The sequence below is a fragment of the Artibeus jamaicensis genome, unplaced genomic scaffold (assembly GCF_021234435.1).
Source record: "Artibeus jamaicensis isolate MK-2021 breed Jamaican fruit bat unplaced genomic scaffold, CSHL_Jam_final contig_3126, whole genome shotgun sequence".
NCBI classification, from domain to species: domain Eukaryota; kingdom Metazoa; phylum Chordata; class Mammalia; order Chiroptera; family Phyllostomidae; genus Artibeus; species Artibeus jamaicensis.
In genome coordinates, this window is record NW_026521723.1 from 11,670,054 (window position 1) to 11,691,974 (window position 21,921).

Genomic DNA, 21,921 nt, shown 5'->3' on the forward strand with positions numbered 1-21,921 from the left:
ACAGAGTGTGGGTCAGGGCTAGCTGACTGCACCTCTACCACCTGGGCCTCAGGTGAACGATGCTCACGGCTCCTAGAAGCACCCCCCGCCCCCCCAAGACCCAAGAGTGTTTGGTGGGGGACGGGCAGGTTTGCACAGATGTCAAGCTGCAGTATGATGTCTTACAGAAACGGGGCCTTGAATTGTGTCCCAACAGTGTCCCAGCTATTTGGGGGCATTGAATCCTTGTCGATCCCCTGGAGCTTCAGTCGGAGTTGTCAGCTGGAGTAGCCTAATAAACAGATGGGCCATTCGCCTGCCACTCCTACAACTTCAGCAAATAAGAACTGAAAGGAAAATGGAGGCTTGTTCTCGACTCTACCTCTGTGTTGGACAGGCCCAGGCCCAAGTCTTTTGGGAAAGCTTACACTTCCCCCAGCTTAGCAAAGTTCCTTATTTTATACTTGGACTGCAACAATATTCAGAGTAAAAAATAAATTCCTTTCCTGTGGATTTATGTGGCATATTCCCCAAATCCACACTGTGCATACAAAAACTCTTGGAAAACCCAACGCAGACTAAGATGCTCACCAAACAGCGGCACCTTGTTTCCCGGCTGAGGGAGAGGTTATGGAATGCAGTCTGCAGTGAAAGGGGTGTCTGCCTGCTACTTTCTGTATCTATGGGACATTCTACAGATGACTTGCTTGTCATCCCTGATAATCAGGGAACCTCCTAGAGTGGCTGTATGCAACGTGGTGGTTTTCTGAATTTACTGGGGCTTAGTGAAGGCAGCACTGATCTGGGAGCCTGGAGGACATGAGATGGTCATGTTCACCATTCAAACTGGGCACTTCGGGAGTGAAAGGAACACCGTTAACAATTAGGTCAAGACAGCAGGAGTGAACCAGGAGTGGGATGTGTGAACACTGCAGGTAATCGGTGCTCTACGCACGTGCTGGAGGGAAGTATCAAACAGCTCCCAGGAGGAAGGCAATGGTTGGCGATGTGGAGGCTGTGGACAGCCTGACCCACTGCCATCCCCACGCTCCAGACTGGGAAGACCAGGGAAAATGTTGGTAGCATTGAGGTCACAGACTGAGAAAGAATACGGGAGCTGTGACGATCAGTCTTAGGGCTCTCTTTCTTTTTCTACCTCACCTTTCCAGTGGCTCTAAAGAATCCCTTCTCCGAACCAGTCTTCAGTCAGATTCCCTGTTTCTGCCTTCATGGCTGAACCATCAGCTTGAGAGAGTGGGCTTTCAAAACCAGGTGGCCAAAGTACTACCGACTGTTGGCCTGGGACCCAGCTCCCTGTTTCTTGTTAGAAATAGCCTTAGAGGTAATGGCCTATAGACAGCTCCTCGGGTTCCTTCTCCTTGGTCTTAGGAGAGAGGACCTGCTCAGGGAAGTCTGAGCTCAGCTAGAAGTCCTACCTTGCTTTACTCGGTCTCCTCATGCTGTCCTCACTCAGTCAGTGTGACCACACCCTTTTATATAGTCATTCACTTCCCTCGTTCCCATTTCACACTTAGTCAGCCTTCCATATATCCATTTAACTTAAGAAATGCCTGCAGGCTGTTTGTTCACTTTCAGTAATATGATTTGCATACATGTTTACATAAGAGAATTCCTTCTTACTTCAACTTCCACTGGGTCTGTTCCTTGCCTAAAATAGTTCATTAGGCTATTGTGTCTATTTTTTTCAATCATGTAAAACAAACTGTCTTTGCTAGATTAAAGAATCATGGTGAATCCTCCACTACTGTGTTAATACAAAATATGGTCCCAGAGGAAGGCCCTAATAACCCAGGAAGAAATGTTCAGGAATGAAGTCAGCAGACCAAGTCCCAAGTTCTTTCTGAGTCCAGCACGCCTTTGTGCCATGATAATTATAACAAGACAAAACTTTTTTTTTGAGCTTATGAGGTGTCAGATCCTAACCACTATTAGAACTGGTCTGTCTACTTTATTATATAATTTCACTTAATTCTCAGAACAACCCTATGATGTAGCTTGAATTATCCTCACTTTTCAGGTGAGGAAACTGAGGCCAGAGAAATTAAGACATTTGCTCAAGGCCACAGAGGCAGCTGGTGGCTGAGTTGCCATTTGGACGCAGGCAGTCTGGTACTGGAGTCCATACTCCCATCCGCTTGGCTATTTCTGCATGCTTTGTCCCTGAGTGAAGCCTGGCCCTCAGGTGTACGCGGGTCTGCTGTAAATCCGTGTGAAAAGGTTTTTCCAGCATCCCCTGCAGCTACTTCCATACATATTCATCAACTGGCATGGTCTTTGTCTTTCTAGGTCTCAGGTCTTCAACATAGCCTCAGACAGCTAATAAAGAACATATTCTTTAGGTTTACAAATGAAACAATGCAAGAGATAAAACATCTTGTCCTGGCATTCAAATACAGAGTTTTCTAGATACAGTACAACGTTACTATCACCAAGGTCCATAATCACTAAAACTAGTTGATTCTCTGATAAAATCGAATCTCCGAGGGAAGTACCAAACAGCTCCCGTAGGAAGGCAACAGGCGGTGAGATGGAGGTTGTGACGGCCTGACCCACTGCCACAGGGAAACTGTTCTTCTTCCACACAGGCAAGAACGCTCTAAATGCACAGCTGCTCACGGCACCAGTCACAAGCATGTCTCTGGAGATGTCATACATGACGAACGCCTGTCCTCTTTCTGATTAGCATGGGCAGACGCGTGACCACGTGACCACGGTAGTTAACATGCATGCCGTTGTTACAGTGTCCAGAACTCTTTCACATGCAGTGTCTCATTTACTAGTTACAGCAACCTCACATGCTCTTAGGACGGGTCCTACTATTACTGTTTGATAAAAGATGGGCTTGAGGCTCTCAAAGGCTCTAACTTGCCCAAAGTTTGATACAGCCAGTAAATTGCAGTGTTGGGATTAGAACCCATGACCTTGATGGTCTTTTCAATGCATAACACGGATTGCTGAGGAATGAAATTTGGACTGCCCAGAGACCTGGCACCATCCTCCTTCTCAGGACATAAGAGAAAAAAATAGACAATGAAAGTGATGAAAGAGGTTGCTTTAGAGATGGAAACTGTTAACAGCAAAAACTGGCATTATATCAAACACAATCTGAGAAGAATGTACACTGCTTGTCTGGCAGACGTGGTGGAGTCTATCTCCACAGCCGGGTGAGACCTACGGGGCACTCACACACACACACACACACACACACACACACACACACACACACGCCCCTGTTAACCGGTCTGAATTATGGTCATTGCAGTAACAGGGTCACCATGTTGATCGAATAGCACAGAGGCAAACTCGAACCTGCACACGCACACAAGCTGACCCGACCAGCCCACTGGGTCTCCACGGACACCCTTTTTCAACACCTCCCCGTGCACTGGTCCCGCACAGCAGTGAGCGGCCAGGAAACATCGACACAAGTCTGCTGACGTGGGTACAGATGCGATGGGGACCCTGCTGTCCATTCAAGCACGCCTCGTCCTTCTTGCACACAATGCTGAAGCAATTCCTTTCCCAGGCTTTCTTTTATTTTTTTTAAACACTATTACAGTGGGAAAAAGTTTCTGCTACAGCAAGGCAATGTCCAGGCTTTTGTGAAAGATGTCCTTTTCATCCAATGGGCATTAATGTATAGATTCCAACGGGGTCGTCTGAAACACTCTGTGGTGGAAGATTTGTCCCCCATTGAAAACAAATCTTGATTAGGTGGTTATTCAGGGACCGAAGAGGAAGGAATGGTGTGAAAATGCTGACTCCATTCTTCCTAGATTGGCACTGAATAGGCATTTGGGCTATTCAAAAAAACAAGAAAAAAACCCTCACTCTGTAAAACTACACAACTTCACAAAGATGATGTGCACTTGGGAACCCCACCCACCTAACAACCCCACAGTGGTAGGGACACAGAACTGATGGCAAAGTGAAGAAAGGTGATTAAAATAGTTCTCTGTATTTTAAAACACTAACCTATCTCCTTTCCACTAGAATAAAAATACTGAGCCAGCCTGGGGGGGCAGTCACTAGAAACATGGAAGGAATTCTACCGCTGAGAGTGAGCGTGTACTCTAAGTGACGGTGCCCCTGAGTGAGCGCAGCACAGACAGGGCTGACACCGGAGTGGGCACTGGAAGGAGAAGCTGCTTGTGGTGACACAGGCGGCAGAGGGCCTGCTCTGTGGTAGGAACCCAGCTGTTCTCTGTCCCTTAAGCTGCGGGTATCAGGGATAGGACTTAGCATGAGAATAAAAAGCTGCCTCAGCACAAGGGAAAATGAACAAGAAAGGAAACAGCAGGCAATACAATCTGTTTTAATTAGGTGTGAAATCCAGCCCTTCCTCAGTGCGGATATACAAAATGAGAACAGAGAAAGCGTGAGATGCTGTAGCTGGGGTGTCCAACCTTTTGGTGTCTCTGGGCCACACCAGAAGAAGAGTTGTCTTGAGCCACACACTAAATACACAAACACTAATGAAAACTGATGAGCAAAAAGAAAGTCTTAAGTAAATGTGTGATTTTTGTGTTGGGCCACATTCATAGCCCTCTGGGGCCACTTGCGGCCGGCCCGTGGGCCGCAGTTTGGACACCCCTGCAGGGAGATGGGAGTTTGGTCTGTGAGACTTGGGAAGATACACAAGCTCTCAAATTAAAACCAATAGGAATTTTGTCATGTCAAAGGGCCTAGGTCAAATGGCACAGCCAAAAAGCCCGTGAGCTTTCAATCCGGGCCACCTGGCTCACGTGAGGAAAGTGACTCCGCACATGGAATAGGGCTGGGTGGCCAGGCCTCCACACCTCAGCCTCTTCCATCACACTCTTCCTCCTTGTACCTTGCTACCTTTAGTAGGCTGAGGTTGCTCTTTCATATGTTAGCTGACTGGTGCACTTACCAAGTTAGTTACACTAGGAAAGAGTCATTCCTCTGATGAAAAAACCGGGATGCATGTGGTAACTCAGGACCTTCACTCCCTAAATCAACATCTGCTGCTCTGCCAGGAGCAGGACTTCGGTGGCCACCTCACCTACATTCAAGGGGGCACTGGCTGAGCCTGCGAACTACAGGAAGGTAGAGGTGCTTGCTCACAGCTTCCACTATCTAGAGCAGAAGGTCCTCGCTATTTCCCTGGCTTGTTCATGATCTTTGGAGGGAAGGCGACAGGCAGAACAAGATCTCCTTCTCCTGTCCTGGCTCCATACACCTAGCACATCGGGGGTGTCAACTGCCCTGTAGGTGAACCATGAGAAGGCCATCAGCCTATGGGAAGGAGAGCAGCCCCTCCCTTAGAGGAAAGGGGGACGCTTCGGGCCAGCTGCTGGAGACTGCTGTCCTCTAGCTTCCAGGGGATTTAGGCCCAGGGTGCAAGAACCATTAGCGATCACTGTTTTTTTGTTTATTTGTTTTTGATCACTGGTAAAAGAATTCTTCTCACAAAGCACAAATAAATTGTTCAACTTTCAGAAATTTGACTTTCAAACGTATTTTCAGAAATATACCACCTACGAACACTGGAGACGGCCTGTCTATACTTTTGTAGGCGTGGCCCCTTATGTTAAATGGACAAAAATATTAAAAATCACTAACGTGTTTAAAGCATTTATAACACCATCCTATCTATGGTCTCAATAGTGTAATTGAGTATGTCTTTCATATTACCTAAATTTTCATTCACGTAATAGTTCTGGAGCTCACTTTAAGTATTTATAGGTTCTTAAGAAGTATGTATAGATTTAGGGGGTATCTATATACTTTTTGCATAACTGGAAATGTTTCTTCTTTCATAGCAATACAGTCAGTGGCTTTTATGAAAATCTCAAAAAGGTCTCCTCCCAAGTTAAGGCCCATGGACTGAGAGATTGAATGATCTCTCTTTAAGCACCTCTTAAAAACTTTCAATAATCAAAGCCTTTGAAACGGATGCAACCTTCATGATCACATCAGGCCTGTGGAGCTGATGTTTCCCATTTACTTAAGTTGAGCTGATATTATTTTATATGAGAAGCTCAACAACCTTGGCCAAACTGGCAGAAGTCACCTTTCAGAAGAGAATGAGTTGAAAGTAGGGGAGAGAGAAGATAAAGAGAAGATAAATGTAGATGATAAAATATGAACCCTGGTTGAAACAGGAAAGAATGTAATGGAGACACACAGGTTTACAACTGTTGAAGCCAAATATTATGTAGCACAATTTGGCCTGAATCAGGTTCATCAGAGTATATCCCTTTGACAGTTAACAAAATTCAGAGAAGAATTAGGAATGAACCTTTAAAATTTTATTGACTGTTAAGAACTAGATTTTGTAGTATATATTGAATAAAAAATAAATACAAACTTAATAAGCAATTTTAATACTGCCAACAAGATAGTTGACATGACAGCTCTGGGGAACTTCAAACAGGCTGCGGGTTTTTCCTTTTCTCTCTCCAATCCTTGGCTTTCTTTCCACCCTTCTTCCCTCCTGCCCTGCTCTCCTCCCTGCTTTCCTTCCATTAAACCACTAAGTTTCACTAAGTTCCAAGTGTGGGCAACAAGAGGGCAGAATTCTGAACTAGAACAACATGTGCTAGGACCCTCAGCCCGTCCCCAGACCTGGACTGCTCCTCCATTCCTGGCCTCCTTTCTTGCTTTTCACTCTACCCAAAAGTAAGAGCTTTAAACTGTGTCTGAAGGATGGGACCAGACTGATATTACTAGTGAGATTTTCAGGTCCACAGGAAGCCAGTAATTCCAGGGAAGTCTTCTCACTGGGCCCTGGAGGATCCCAGTGTCCCTTAGTGAGCCCAGGTCTTCGGTCTGCCTGATTTCAAGTGAAGCCCACTGTTATTTCCCAGAAGGGACTAAGAAATGCCTGACCACGTGTCTAACATTGCACATATACCTGACTGATGGATGACGTTGCTTTTGGGGTCACTTGCATTTCACCAATTTATAAGTGAAACATTTACTGAAAATAGTCCAATGTGAATGGACCTGAAGCCAGGGATGATGTGAAATCTACCCAGTGGAAGAAACTCATCCTTAAGGATGTTTGGTATTTGAAATGTACATTAATCAATCAACTTCTCCCAGACTCCTTTTCCTGGCCCAGGAAAAGCTGGTTCTACTTTTATATTTTTGGACCCTGTGAATATCATAACTGGAGGTCAGAATCAAAATTTAGCTCACATTTCAGCAATTATGTAAGACTTTGTGCTCTGGCTGGTGTAGCTCAGTGGATTGAGTGCTGGCCTGCAAACCAAAGGGTTACTGGTTCGATTCCCAGTCAGGGTACATGCCTGGGTCGTAGGCCAGATCCCAAGTAGGGGGTGTGTGAGAGGCAACCACACGATGATGTTTCTCTACCTCTCTTTCTCTTTCTATTCCCGTCTCTAAACATAAGTAAATAAAATCTTTAAAAAACAAAAGGCTTCATGACATGCATTTTTTTTTGCTAAAAGTTTTTATTGCCTTTGGTCCACAGTTCCTATTTCACATTATCTCTTGTTTCTACGGCTTCTGAGAGAGGGCCTCCTGGTAGGGGTCCCTGCATAGTACTTCTTAGGAGAGAAGAGACTTGTATGGAAGAGGGGTCTGGCTTTGTCTCAACCACTCAGAACTCCACTGTCCTCTCTGGACCTGTTTCCTCACTGGGCCCCTGGGAGAGTCCTGGGGACATCCAGTCCCTCATGATACCGAAAATATCTGGGGACTGTAGCCTGGCCCTCTCCCAGAGGACTTCCTCCACTATCCTCACCCCATTCCCCCTAAAAAATTATTTTTGTTTTATTGACACTGCCTGAAACTTTAGTAGATACAGAAACCACAACTGATCAGCAGAGAAAAGGGAAGAGGGACAGAAGCAACTGGAAATCAGTTGGGGCCAGTTCCCCTCCCTGCACAGGTTCCTTCTCCCCACCCACAGCTTGGCCCAAAGCCTGCTGGGAAATTTGCTACCTGGATGTGCCCTGGTAGGGACCCCCCCCCCCCCCCCCAAGCATCAGGATCTGGCCTTTACAGACCCTTAGCTGGAAGCACTGGAACATGTAGAAAAACAAGATGAAGACACAGAAAAACCTGAAATCCCAGATGGGATGATGATATAGGGAGACATCTCACAAAGGGGACCTCAGTAGCCTGCCTCCTCTTGGTAGTGGCAGGGGGGTACTCATTCCCTGGGCTTGGGTAGTCACTGCTGACCCTGGTGCCCCATAGAACACTGGACCTTGTGGGCAGTACTTGGGGTCATATATCTGCCGGCCCAAGAAAAGACCTGGCCACTCTGGTTGGTGGCCTGCATGTAGCCCATCTGCAGAGACATGGAGGAATTGTCACATCTATTGGTCCCCAACCTGAGGTCATAAATGTGCCACTGGGTGCTGGGAGCCGTCATGCCCACCTGGCTGGCACACTTATTGGTGCCCATTTTGAGGCTGATGGTTGAGTGGTTCATTGGTGGCAGGATATCATTCTTGGGGTCATAACAGATGTCTTCTTGTGCCATAGGTCATCATGCCTGACTGGCTGGCACACTTGTTGGTGCCCATCTGAAGCCCACTGATGCACTGGCCTGCCCTCACTGTTGCATCATCGAAGTTCCACTCCTGCTTTTCCAAGTACTTGACGCTGGTGTCCACACCGCTCTGCAGCCCCTTTGTCTCCGCCTTCCCTGCCAGAGCCCGGAGAGACACCTGCACCTGTGTCATGTTTCCACTGTCAAACAGGTCACTCAAACATGCCCACGGATTCATGCCATAGCTGACCATGGCTTTGATGAAGTCAGAGAGGTTTTCTAGCTGGTGCCAGTTTTTTGTGGAGCAGTTGATCGTGGAGACTGAGCCAGGCTGCAGCTTATTCATGAGTGTGCAGAGGATAATGCCAACCTTCAGACCCTTCTGGATCTTAGAAATGATAACTGGCTTGTGAGTCCCTCGATCCAGCTGGGAAGCTCTGCCTCCTTCTGAGGATCATATTTGGACAGGAGCCAGATCTTGACCTCGACTGAAAGCCCGTACGTATGAGGACTTCTCATTGAACTGTGTGGAGCACATGCTGGCAGCAGTGACGGTGGGGTGGAGGGCCACCAGGTAAGACGGCTGGGGATGCCTCACGGTATGCTTTTCTATGTGAAGTCTCCCCTAGCCTCATTCTAGTGCCAATTCCTTATTTTATTTCTACTCTGATTTCTTTTTCACATTTATATATAAATACATTTTCTAATGAGTTCTGGTCAAGGTGGCAGAGTATGGAAGTGCTGTGCTCCTCTCTTCTCGTGACCACACCAAAATGACAATTATAGAGCAATCAACCTGGAGAACCACCTGAAGACCTCTAACACTGAACAGACCTCTAACTAAGGATATAATTAATAGGCCATATTGAGACTAGGAAGAGGGTACAGAGGTAAAATGGGCTGGTCCCACATGCACATGTGGCAGTTGAGAATTGGGAGAGGTCCCCACAAAGGAGCAAGGGGTCTCAGTCCCACACCAGGCTTCCTAGCCCAGGAATCCAGTGCTGGGAAGAGTAGTCCCCACAGCAGCTGGCTGTGAAAACCAGTGGCAATTCTGTCCTGAATGGGAGATGTAGAGTGGTCAAAAACCCAGGTATCTTCTTAAAGGGCCCATGCATAAACTCATTGGCTCACAGGCACTCACCCTGAGCTCCAGTGAAGGGACAGTAGCTCACAAGGCACGAGAATTGTACAAAGAGAAAATGAGTGCTGACACTGTCCCCCTGTTGAACCCTCCCCTCACACAGTCTGCAGGGGCAGGTGATGCCAAATCTGAATTTGCATTAATCTACTGAACACTGCTTGCCCCACCCCGGTGATTCCCTGAAGCCACATTCCAGCCAACTCGCATACTACCTTTGGTTCTTTTCAGGGCTGTGCCTCACGGGCAGCCTTGATCCTTACTGCACACTTTCTTAAAAGCTCCACAATGTCTGCAGACCCCAGGCAGGTGATGGCTAGCTTCAGTGGGCATTGCACTTTTTGCTAAATGGCCCCAGGCCTGGTGCAGGTGGCAGCTGGCTTTGAGTTGCAGTGGCCTCTCCCATGTGCCTCTAGGCCCAACACAAACAACTGTCAACTACAGGTGCTCAGTAACTTCTAGCAGGTGGCCTTGGTCAGGCACAGGCAGTGGACGACTTTGGCCTGCACTGGAACCCTTTCTAAGAGGCCAGAAAACCAATAACCTGCTGGCTGGCCTCAGACCACAACAGAGCACCAACTATAAAGCTATGCAAAGGGCACACCCAAAGGATGACCTCAGCAGGCACCAGAACCCTGCTGGGGTGAATACTGCTCCATGGGGGTCAGCCCATGCTGGGGTTGTGGCCAGTCCTCACAGCCCATCAACCTAAGCGCCATAGATAAATTGAGCAGGTAGGCATGAGCAAGCACCAATTAAGGCTAAATTATAACAGGAGGGTACACACAATCTACACAAGGGACACTTCTGGAGCACCTAGCTCATGTACCTAGGGAGACTGTCCCTCTGGGCCCCACAGGATGCCTGCTACATAAAGCCACCCTGCCAAGACTGGGAGATGTAGTAGCTCTAGCTAATACATAGAAACAAACACACAGAGGCAGCCAAAATGAGGAGACAAAGAAATACATCCCAAATGAAAGAACAAGAGAAAACTTTGGAAAAGAACTAAATCAAATAGAGTCAAGCAATCTACCAGATACAGAGTTCAAAACATTGGGTATAGGATGTGCAATGAACTATGAGATGAACAGATCAACTCAGCAAGAACTTCAACAAAGATATAGAAACATAAGAGACACAGAACCATTAAAAAAAGTCAGAAAAAATAAACACTACAATAATTGAAATAAAGATCATACTAGAAGGAATCAAGAGTAGATTAGATGAAACAGAGGATTAAATCAGCTATTTGGAAGACAAGGTAGGAGAACATACCCGATCAGAACTGCAAAAAAAAAAAAAAAAGAATAAAAAAAAATCAGGATAGTTTAAAGGACCTCTGGGACAACACCAACATAACAACATTCACATCATGGGAGTAATAGGAGATGAAAGAGAGCAACGAACTAAAAATCTATTTGACAAAAAAAATGACTGAAAAGTTTCCCAACCTGGTGAAGACAGATGAGTCCAGGAAGTATTAAACAAGATGAATCCAAAGAGACCCACACCAAAAAAACTTCATAATTAAAATCCCAAAGGTTGAAGAGACAAAGAAAGAATATTAAAAAAGGTAAGAGAAAAGTAGTTACCTGCAAGGGAGCTCCCATAAGACTGTCAGCTGATGTCTCATCAGAAACTGCGCAGACCAGAAGGGACCAGCACAAAATATTTGAAGTAATAAAAAGCAAGGACCTATAATGAAGATTACTTAACCACTTTAAATGTAAGCAGATTAAGTGCTTCAATCAAAATATATAGAATGGCAGAATAAATAGAAAGGAAGACCTACACATATGCTGTCTACAAGAGACCCACTTCAGATTGAAAGATAAACACAGACTGAAAAATAAAGATGAAAAAAGATATTTCATGCAAACAGAAACTAAAAAATTAAGCTGGTGTAGCAATACTTACATCAAACAAAGTAGACTAAAACAACAATTATAACGAGAGACAAAGAATATAAGATAATGAAAAAGGAATTAATCCAGCAAAAGGCTATAACCCTTCTAAACCTTTATGTACCCAATATAAGAGCACCTAAATAAATGAAGCAAATATTGATGAACACAGAGGAAGAGAGTGATAGTAGTAGGGTGCAAGTAGGGGACTTTTACACCCCATTTGACATCAATGGATGGATCGTCCATTCTTTTCCAGAGATGGAAAAGAAAACAGAGGCCTTAAATCATGTTTTAGACCAGATGGATTTAATTGGTATATTCAGAACATTTCACAAAGCAGCAGTATATACATTCTTTTCAAGCACACATGAATCAATTTCCAGGATAGACTACATTAGGACACAAAACAAGTCTCCATAAATTAAGAAAGACAAATCACATCAAGTATCTTCTTTTACCATAATGGTCAAACTAGAAATCAGCTACAAGAGAAAAAAAACTGAAAAACACACAAGCACATGAAGGCTAAATAATATGCTACTAAATAGTGAATGGGTTAACAATGACATCAAGGAAGAAGTTGAAGACACCTTAAGAAAAATGAAATAAAAATAGAAACACCCAAAAATCTACGGGACACAACTAAAACAGTCCTAAGAGAAAAATCCATGGCATTATAAGCCTACTTCAAGAAACAAGAAAAGCCTCCAATAAACTGTCTAACCTTACAATGAAAGGAATTAGAAAAACTAAGCCCAACGTGAGAAGCAAAAATCAGAGCAGAAATAAACAAAATAGATTGAAAAAACAAAAAATATCAATAAAACCAAGAACTGGTTCTTTGAAAAGATAAACAATAACAAGATTGACCTTTACCCAAACTCATAGAACTAGAATAAATAACCCTAAAATTTATATGGAACCACAAAAGACGCTGAATAGCCAAAGCAGTCTTGAGAAGGAAGAACAAAGTGGAAGGTATCATATTACCTGATATCAAACTAAACTGTACTGGTGTAAAGACAGACAAATAGTTCATGGAACAAACAGAGAGCCCCCAAATAAACCCACGCCTACCTGGTCATTTATCTATGACAATGGAGGAAAGAATATGATGGGATAGAGAGAGTCTATTCAACATAATGGTGTTGGAAAAATTGGACAGATACATGCAAAAAATGACTAGACCATCTTCATACACAAATGTAAGAATAAACTCAAAATGGATTAAAGAATGAAATGTAAGACCCCCCAAACCATAACACACCTAGAAGAAAACACAGGCAGTAAAATCTCTGACATTACTCTGAGTAAAGTTTTCACTGATATATCTATCTCCCTGGGCAAGGGAAATGGAAGAAAAAACCAAACAAATGGTACTACATCAAACTAAAAAGTTTTCATTCAGCAAAGGAAACCATGAACAAAATGAAAAGACAAACTGCAGTTGGGAGAAGATATGCATCAATGATACATCTGATTAGAGGTTAATATCCAAAATTTATAAAAAACTCATACAACATAAAACAAAGAAACAAAAAAAAGCCAATTAAAAAATGGGCAGAAGACCTGAACAGACATTTCTCCAAAGAGAACATACAGATGGCCAATGGACATATGGAAAGATGTTCAACGTCACTAATCATCAGAGAAATGGAAATTAAAACCACAATGAGATATCACCTCACACCTGTCAGAATGGTCATCATCAATAAATCAATAAACACGGGCTGGTGAGGGTATGGAGCAAAGGAACCCTAGTGCACTGTTGGTGGGATTGCAAATTGGTTCAGCCAGTATTGGTTCAGCCTCAAAAAATTAAAAATAGAACTACCTTATAACCTAGCAATTCCAATTCTGGGTATTTATCAGAAGAAATCCAAAACACTAATTCAAAAAATATGGGCACCCCTATGTTCACTGCAGCATTAGTTACCACAGCCAAGATATGGAAGAAATCCAAGTGTCCATCAACACATGACTGGATAAAGAAGTGGCACCGACATGGTGGAATATTACTTCACCATAAAAATAATAAAATTGTGCCATTTGTGAAACATGGATGGACCTAGAGGATATTACATGTTATGCTAAGTGAAATAAGTTGTACCGAGAAAGACAAATACCATATGATTCCACTAATATGTAGAATCTAAAGGAACCTGAAGAACAATACAAAATAACAAATAAAACAGAAATAAACTCAGAACAAATTGATGGCTGCCATATGGGAGGTAGGGAGTGGGGATGGGTGAAAAAGGTGAAGGGAATAATTACAATTGGTAGTCACAAAATACTCATGGGGATGTGAAGTACAGCATAGAAAAAAATATATATATATTCTATAGAGTCAATGTTATTAACTCTCTCTCTCTCTCTCTATATATATATATCTATATCTATATCTCTCTATATATATATATATAGAGAGAGAGAGTTAATAACATTGTAATAACTATGTGTGGTGCCAGGTAGGCATTAATTAGACTTATAGGGGGGAATCACTTCAAAATTATACAAATGTCTAACCACTATGCTATACCCTTGAAATTAATATAACGTAATATTAAAGGCCAACTGTGATTGGAAAAATAGAAATTTAAAAAAACCATGGGAAAGAAAAATAAGAGTATTTCTATATGTATTTACTAATGAATTGAAAAAAATTTTCGATTAATGTTTAGTTATGAGATGACAATATAGTAAAACAAACAGCAAGTAATTGACTATCAGCTTTGTGGAACCAATTCTAAATATTCAGTTTTGGGTATTATCAAGCTACATGCTTTATGAATTTCTATACTTTGAGCATCTGATTCCAGTGGAATAAAACACTGGAAGTTCAAACACCTTCTTTACTCTCCTGTGGAAGCCAAGTTCTAACCCTGTGAACAAAGGCGTTGGACAGCTATGATTCCAGGCAACGTTCTGAGCACCACCTATGCCCTCATTCTAAAGCTGAGATGAAATGGCTGCTTGAGGAGTGAGGAACCTGCTGGGACCAAGGAGGGAAGTCAATGAAATCTGAGGCTGATGCCTTTAAATCCTCTTATATTGTAAACCTTCTGAGACACATTTTAGGAGTTTGAATATTTTTTCTAAAGCTCTTTCCTTACAAATTTAGCTGCTGCCCTATTGTAACCTTTTCCTTTGTTCACTAAATCTGGGGAACAAAAACACAGAGATGCTACATCTGTGGGTGGGATAGAAAAGTGAACAAAAGATTCTACTTAAATTCACAAAGTACGCAGTTTGAACTTGGCTTTGCATAGGCCTTAAAGAAGGATCCATATATCCAAATGTACAATTAATAAGTTCTGTCCTTTATTTTGGTAGAAAAGAAATGATCAATTCAATGTGTGTATATAAAACCCAGCATTTTCTTACTAATCTGTTCTTCTTTTGATCTCTACATCATCATATACATATTTTAAAGGAAAAATAAGTTTTTAACTCTAGTGAGTTTGACTATCAAGCATAATTCCCAGAAATGGCATTCTTTTTTTTTTTTTTTTTTTAAATATCATTAATTGGTGGTAAAGTATAGTTGGGCAAGAAATAAATTTTTGACTTAATTGAACTTCACTGAGTGAGAAAACAGAACCCTATAGTGTCATTTAGGAAAAGCCTGACTAAAGTAATCAGACTGTCTCAATTCACAGAACTTCCTTTTGTCCTCTGCTGCTGCACAGGACCGAAACTGCTTTTGCCTGTGTCTTCCTAGAAAAAGTAAGTTATTTCCACTGTGACAACAGAATTTTTTTTCCCATTTTTTAATTGTTCAAGTACACTTGCCTCCACCCCCACCCCCACCTCCCACCCTTGATCCTACCCCCGTTTAGTTTTGTCCATGGGTCCTTGATACATGTTCCATGATGAACTGGCTTTCCAGCACAGCTGGTTTGTTGGTATAGGAGGGGGCTACACTATTTCCATAGGGAAGAAGTGGACTTGAGCCATGGTAGATTGTCTTACTCGGGAATGAGGGCTTTCCACCTTAAAGCAATAACAACAACAACAAGAACAACAACAATGACGACAACGAGGAAAAGGGTAACTGTTTTGCTGGGTGACTAATTAAGAGGGAAGCACAGTGGTGATTTATGTGGCCAGTTTAAGAAAGTAGCTGAAACTACATCTCAACTGCCCACCCAGGGTGATCCATTATAGAACCAGGCACAGGACTTCCTTAAGAAAACATAAAGTGTAAGTTCCTTTCTGGCTCATGCCGGGATGAAGAAGATCATAAGTAAGTACTGTCAGAACTTAAAACCTTGGAAGGTACTGGTAAATAGATGAAGGAGAAGGCAGGAATTGTACTTACTCTACTAAGGAGTAAGGTATTTTATATTCTGTATATATATTTATTATTTATATATTATAGAAAAAAGATATTAAGCTGCAAGAGTCTTCTGTAGCTACAGGTAAAAATTTAATTATTCCCTCTTCACCAAAGTAAAATTTCTGTGCTAATCCGAGAAGCTGGACATTCTGCCACCCCCCGCCCCCGCCTGCACTGCACCCATTTTCCCTTCTTCTGCTGAATTTGTCTTATTCTGAAATTACTGTGCTTTCTCTACTTACCAAATCTTATGTGCCATTTGAGAACCCTATTCAAAGTTCTTCCTTCTCTGTGGAGACTTCTTTATAACTAGAGTCCATTCTAAGTTCTGTTTTTCACCCACTGCTTGGTGAGGTAATAAACTGAAGCAGTTTTTTACCCACTGAATTAGTCAACTTTCACAGGCAATTAGGAAAGGCCAAGCCTTTTCACAGGTCTGGGCTCCCCTGCCCCAGGGAATTGGGGCTTCAGAGCTCCAATCCTATGTTAAGCCTTAACAATGAGGCCTTAAGACAAAGAGCTTTGTTTGGAGTCCACCTTCTCCAGGGAGAATTGTGCTGGGCCCTTTCTTTGGAGTTACATTGAAGTGGCCTGAGAGGGAGAAAAACAATTTCCCCTCAAATGGGGACAATGACAAGGTCTGAGGTCTCTGCTTGCACATTACTCCAGTTGGGGTAATTGCTTGTCATGATTTTAGAGGCTCAAATAAAAAGGCCACTGTCTTGAGATTAACAGTGATGACCTTGGGGCTGGGCCCATGCTTGAGAACTGCCATGAGGGACATCTCAAAACCCAGCTAACGTAGTAGTTTTAGGCAGTCAGACGGACAAGGCTCAATGGTGGCTTTGTCGGTGGACAAGCAATGTCAATGATGGAGACACCGTGGACTAAGGGGCTGACCCTGCCGTACACATCACGTGTCTTGTGCAGGTCTGAGGAGGAAAAGGGAGACCTTGGAATAGCACTGAATTTCTTGCTGACTTAGTGGCCTTGGATTTAATTTGCTTTAGACATTAAAGCTATGTTTCTTAGGCCTGAATGTTGAAGAATAAATCTGAACTTTTTACATGTGCAGCACATTTAGTCCTTAATAGTATATTACTGATTGTCTCTCTTCATTTTCTTATCATTGTGCCTGTCTTATCCCTACGAAAAGACTCTAAGAAGGCTAGTACCTTGCATTGCTACAACTCTAACTACAAATTAATGATCTCCCACACTGCCCGCACATTTCTTCACTCTGAGGGGTTCCTATCTGAGTATTTGCTCAGTCAGCTCTCTGATGCCCTTAACGAACATGCTGACAGTAGGTGGCAAACACAGGGCACCATTTCTCTGAGGTGTGTCTGCATGTGTTGCAGGCCCAGGGGGTCTTTCTACCCCTGAAATTTTGTGTGATGCTCTCCCTTCCTTGGTTACTCTACCCTCTTTCATCAGGGAACAGCCACGGTTCTATTCTCAGTACGGATTTAAAGTCTAAAGCAGTTGGTTTCTCATGTGTTCGCCGACTTTCCCACAAACTGTGCTCATTCATGTATGATTTTTTACACACACCATACTATCCCCATCTTCCTGATTCCATTTCCCCCAAGAGGCACCTCTTGGGTCCTCCAGTCAGCTGAGAATTCCGTGGCACTCAAAGCTGAGCTGTACCTTGTAACCAACACTGAGAGAGAAAAAAACAATCTGTGATATGATATAAAAATGATCAGGCCAGGCGCCCACCACTCCTGCATGCCTTAGGGAGGCTAAACTGCTTGGGAACAGATGTTTCGGAGATTTCTGTCAATCAGCTTTGATAATGGGTATTTATATTTGTTTAAACAATGTCAGGGATTGTTTAGAATATTTTCACTTGATGGCCACTGGGTGTCCTCATTTACAAAGTAAATATGCGATATTTAGTGTAGGTCACCAGAGTGAATAAAAGACACTAGTTTTCTTTTTGGCCTTTCACATGCCCGGTATAAATTTATTGCTGAACTCACAACCAGGTCACATATTATACTGGTTAAAAACCTTCAGGTCAAACTTCAATTTTATAACCAAAAGAAACTTCTACAGGTTCCAGACATGAATTTACAAGGCTGTTTTCTCAACAGAGGGGACTGTGATCCACTACTCGAGTGAGCCCTTATTCATCTGAAAATTGGCAGGGGACTTGGACTATCTACAGAGAGTGCCAGGAGGGAGGGGCAGAGAAGGTCTTAATTTATTCTTGAAAAAAAAAAAAAAAGAGAACACCACATATCACCATGGGATATTTGTTAGGTTCTGTTTTTATCTCGACGTCTCTGGAAACTGATTAAAATAATAATGAGAAAGACAAAATATGTCTTTTACCTGGAAAACCTGAAATAATGTGAAAAACAGTATTAGCGGCTGAGTTGTATGATGATTATCAATCATTTCAAATTTAAAGGTAAAGAACTGAGTCATTCCTGCCTGGGCTGTTATCTCACCTGTAAAATAAAGATGCTTGTGCTTCACGGCGATGTTGTAGGGCAAATAAAACAGAATATGGACGCACAGAGTGTTGCTAGGAAGGGAACCCATACACAGGGTGGAGGGAAGATACTGCTAATACTCTAACTGTGGTCAAGCCACAGTTGTGTGACTTGTCCCTCATGGCAGAGAGGAGTCAAGGGCAGGCCCGCACAGCTAACACGTATTTACTGATTGAGCCCTCCGAGTGCCAACTGTGATCCACTGCTGAGCAATCACTCTGTGCTCCCTAAAGTGAGTTTTGCATGCCTAGGATTGTCAATGCGTCAACATTTCTATTACACACACATCTGAAGAGATTCTTTCCTTGTGTGGCCAAACGGGTTTCTGTCTCTCCACCTTCTAAACTTCTCGAACTTGAGACACAGAACCATTACTGAATATATAATACTTGCTTTCAAATGTCAAGCTTATTAGCTAACCTTTTCCAAAAGCAAAGTTAACTTTACTGTAATAATTTTTTTCCACTAGTGTACATCCACAGCTTAATTAGTATTCTTCAGCATGTCATTCCAGTATACAAATTACTGATATGATTCTGTGCTGTAACCAACAATTTATACAAATAATTTTAGGGAAACTCTAGGAAGATCTCGGTGAGCTATTCACTGCCTTTCAGAGACGTTCTCTGGTCTTACTAGCTTCGTTTGACAACTTTTCCCTGTTGTGCCTCTAGCACAACTGTCCGTATATCTCTTAATTAACTGTTCAAATCTGTGACAACGCACAACAACCTGGTCACTTTCACCCTGAGGTTCCACTGAAGGATCACAGTGCACTCAGAGTGTATGGAGAAGTGTCTCATTGCTTCTACAGATCCTTAAATTCCTGGGATTCATAGGGCATTTTGGACTCTTTAATTAGTAGATTCATTTCTGAACTACTGTAACCCTGAAGACACAATCTGCTGAGCCCTCCTGGTTGTGTTTTCCCCTAAGCTTTTTTGCCTTTCAGCTTCCTCAGTTTGCTCCTTTAATTTCACTTTTAGAACTTCTTGAGATTCGGTGGCTGAATACCTCACAGTGCAGGTCTTATCTGATGTGCTGGCGCCTGGTGTGGTCTAAGACACACTGGTGTTTTTGTTCTTCAAGTACAAGACTGATGTTCTGAAATCTAGACTCCAACACAAAGGAGATCATTAGCTCGTTTTAAGTGTCTCTTTTCTTCCCTCCCAGCCTCTTCCCATCTACCCCAATACTTCCTTAGTCCTATGCACTGGCAGCAGATGGTGACCATATTCCAATGCTGAGTATATACAGAATCATGCCATGGAGAACAGAGTGGCTTCAAAGTTAGCTTTCTATTCAAGTAGGATGGCAGAGACTTCTGGAGGAGTGAACTCATCTCTCATTCATTTAATCCACTATTCATTCAGCCAGGAATTTGTTTTCCTACATATCCCTCTACTGTCCAGCCAGCTGAATGAGGGTGGGCGTGAAGAACTCTCTTGAGGGCCCTTCCAGCAGGAGGGCATGAAAACTCTCTGCCAAGCTCTCGTTTCCCTGGGCCAGCTCTGCCTGCTGCTGGTCAGACCATGCCATTCTCAGAGAAGCTTAAAAGCCCTGTGTGTGGGGGGGTGGATTTTGTAAGAACTGTCTCCTTGCTAGCCTGGCAGTCACACGCCATATTCCCTAGACAAACACGAGAGCCGGGAAAAGGATGAAACCAGGAGGAGGCTGTGGGGTTGCAGAAAACCGTGCAGGATGGTACAGTCACGGGGGGTGCAAGTGGGAAGACCTTGCCTTTTGTTGTTTCGAGTTCTGCTGGAGCTTTTGTCTAATCATCTGTTTGAGCATCTTGAAAATTCATCTATTTTCATGATATCTATCAAAAACAGGCACCAGATTATCCTACAAAGTTGACCTTAACCCTGCCATATTGCTACTAGAATCAAAACATGGAGCAGCCTATATTGAACAAAAAGCGATTCTGTTCTCCCAGCATGAAAACCAGAGGGCATCTGGGATGCACTTGATTTTGTAAGTGTGCTGAATGAAAAAAAAAGCAGGTAAAAAATCAGTGCCTTTACTTTTACAAATGGGTGAAATGCTCACAAGTGCACTATACGCTTACTTTTTTCTCCCCACCTTGTTCATTCATTCAACAAATTTTTGCTGAGCACCTAGTATGTCTGAGCACTCTGCTAAGGATCCTGCAGTGAACAAGACAGACTGGATTTCTGCCCTCACACATCCCTCCACCTGGCCAAAATAAACATTTTATAATCTAACTGCTAGAATGTTATTTGAGAAACAGGAATAATTCATCTTACCTAGTGTTTCTCCTGAATCCTTTCAAACATATTTCTTGAAGGTCTCAACTCCTTTAACCAAGAAGTTCTGTCTTAAAGCTCCCTCTTTCTACTGTTATATTCTCTCCTTTCTTGGTTACAGTGTTGACAGTTCAGATTGCAACTGCTACTTTTTTTTTTCTTGGTGGGACTGTAACCCTGAGGATCTGAGAATTGAGGATCTTTGTTTCTCAAGCGACACATATATTTTCTCTGTAAATATTGTACCATCTAATTTGTGTCTTTGGATTCTGCTGATTAGCCATCAACATATGATTTAAGGAATACTGCATATGAGATGCAGAAATCATGACTCAGTAAGTTATTATTTTAAAGCTCTGACTTGGGATTCATACAGACTTGCATACAATCTAGTTGAGCATTTGATCTGCAGCTATTACTAAGAGACTTGTTTCAAGTTTCGTACCCATGTGTCTGTGGAATTCTATACTCAGCAGCAAAAGCACTCAGGAGTTCAGAGAAGCCAATGTCTAACAGTATCTCTATGCATTACCAAAAACTATGTGGGCACCGTGGGCAGGAAAGGCTGACTAGCTGCAATGAGCCAACACGTCTTAGTGAATATCTTAAGATAATATATTTTCTTCAACTATTATCAACTGTTTCTGAATGGAAGAAGGTAAGTGAGCAGGGTGATTAAGAGCAATCCTCTACAGTGAAACACATTTACTCTCCCAACTTTACCTCTATTTTGAATTATTTCCAAATACTCTGAAGCCATCAGGCAGACTGTCTTTCAAAAAGATAAAAGATGCCTTTATTTGGTTGTGAGTATATGAAGGGAGACCTCCCCGAAAGTGGAGTTATCTTCTGCATGACAGGCCCCTTGTACCACAGGCTTCCCCCACTGGGAACCCGTATGTATCAGTGGACCAGCTGGCATTGTTGTGAGAGGCTGTGTTCAGCTTCAGTAAATCCTTTTTTGGAAAACCTTCAGTGCATTTGCCCATTTCATGATGGATGATTTACAAGCGCACCTGCTCACACTGTACTGAATATTCAGCAGTTTTAGACCCAAACCGGCATATCTCTGTGCCCTACCCTCCCATTTACCTGCTCTCACCCTGAGCAATATTTTTTTTTTGTTTCCCTGGATGAAAAAAGTCCTCAAAGGGAAACATTTTGCTGATGTGGAAGAGGTGAAAGAAAAAACAGCAGCAGCACTAAAAGGCATTAAAATCAGTGAGTTCAAAAACTCTTTTGAGCAGTGGAATAAATGTC

General features: G+C 42.8%; 1 protein-coding gene and 1 pseudogene across 3 annotated transcripts in view; both read right to left on the minus strand.

The window, feature by feature from the left end:
* ZBTB20 (zinc finger and BTB domain containing 20) overlaps positions 1–21,921 on the minus strand; it is a 158,868-nt gene that overhangs the window by 38,841 nt on the left and 98,106 nt on the right. The gene's annotated exons all lie outside the window — the stretch shown is intronic.
* LOC119043007 (calponin-2-like) lies at positions 8,032–9,355 on the minus strand (annotated as a pseudogene).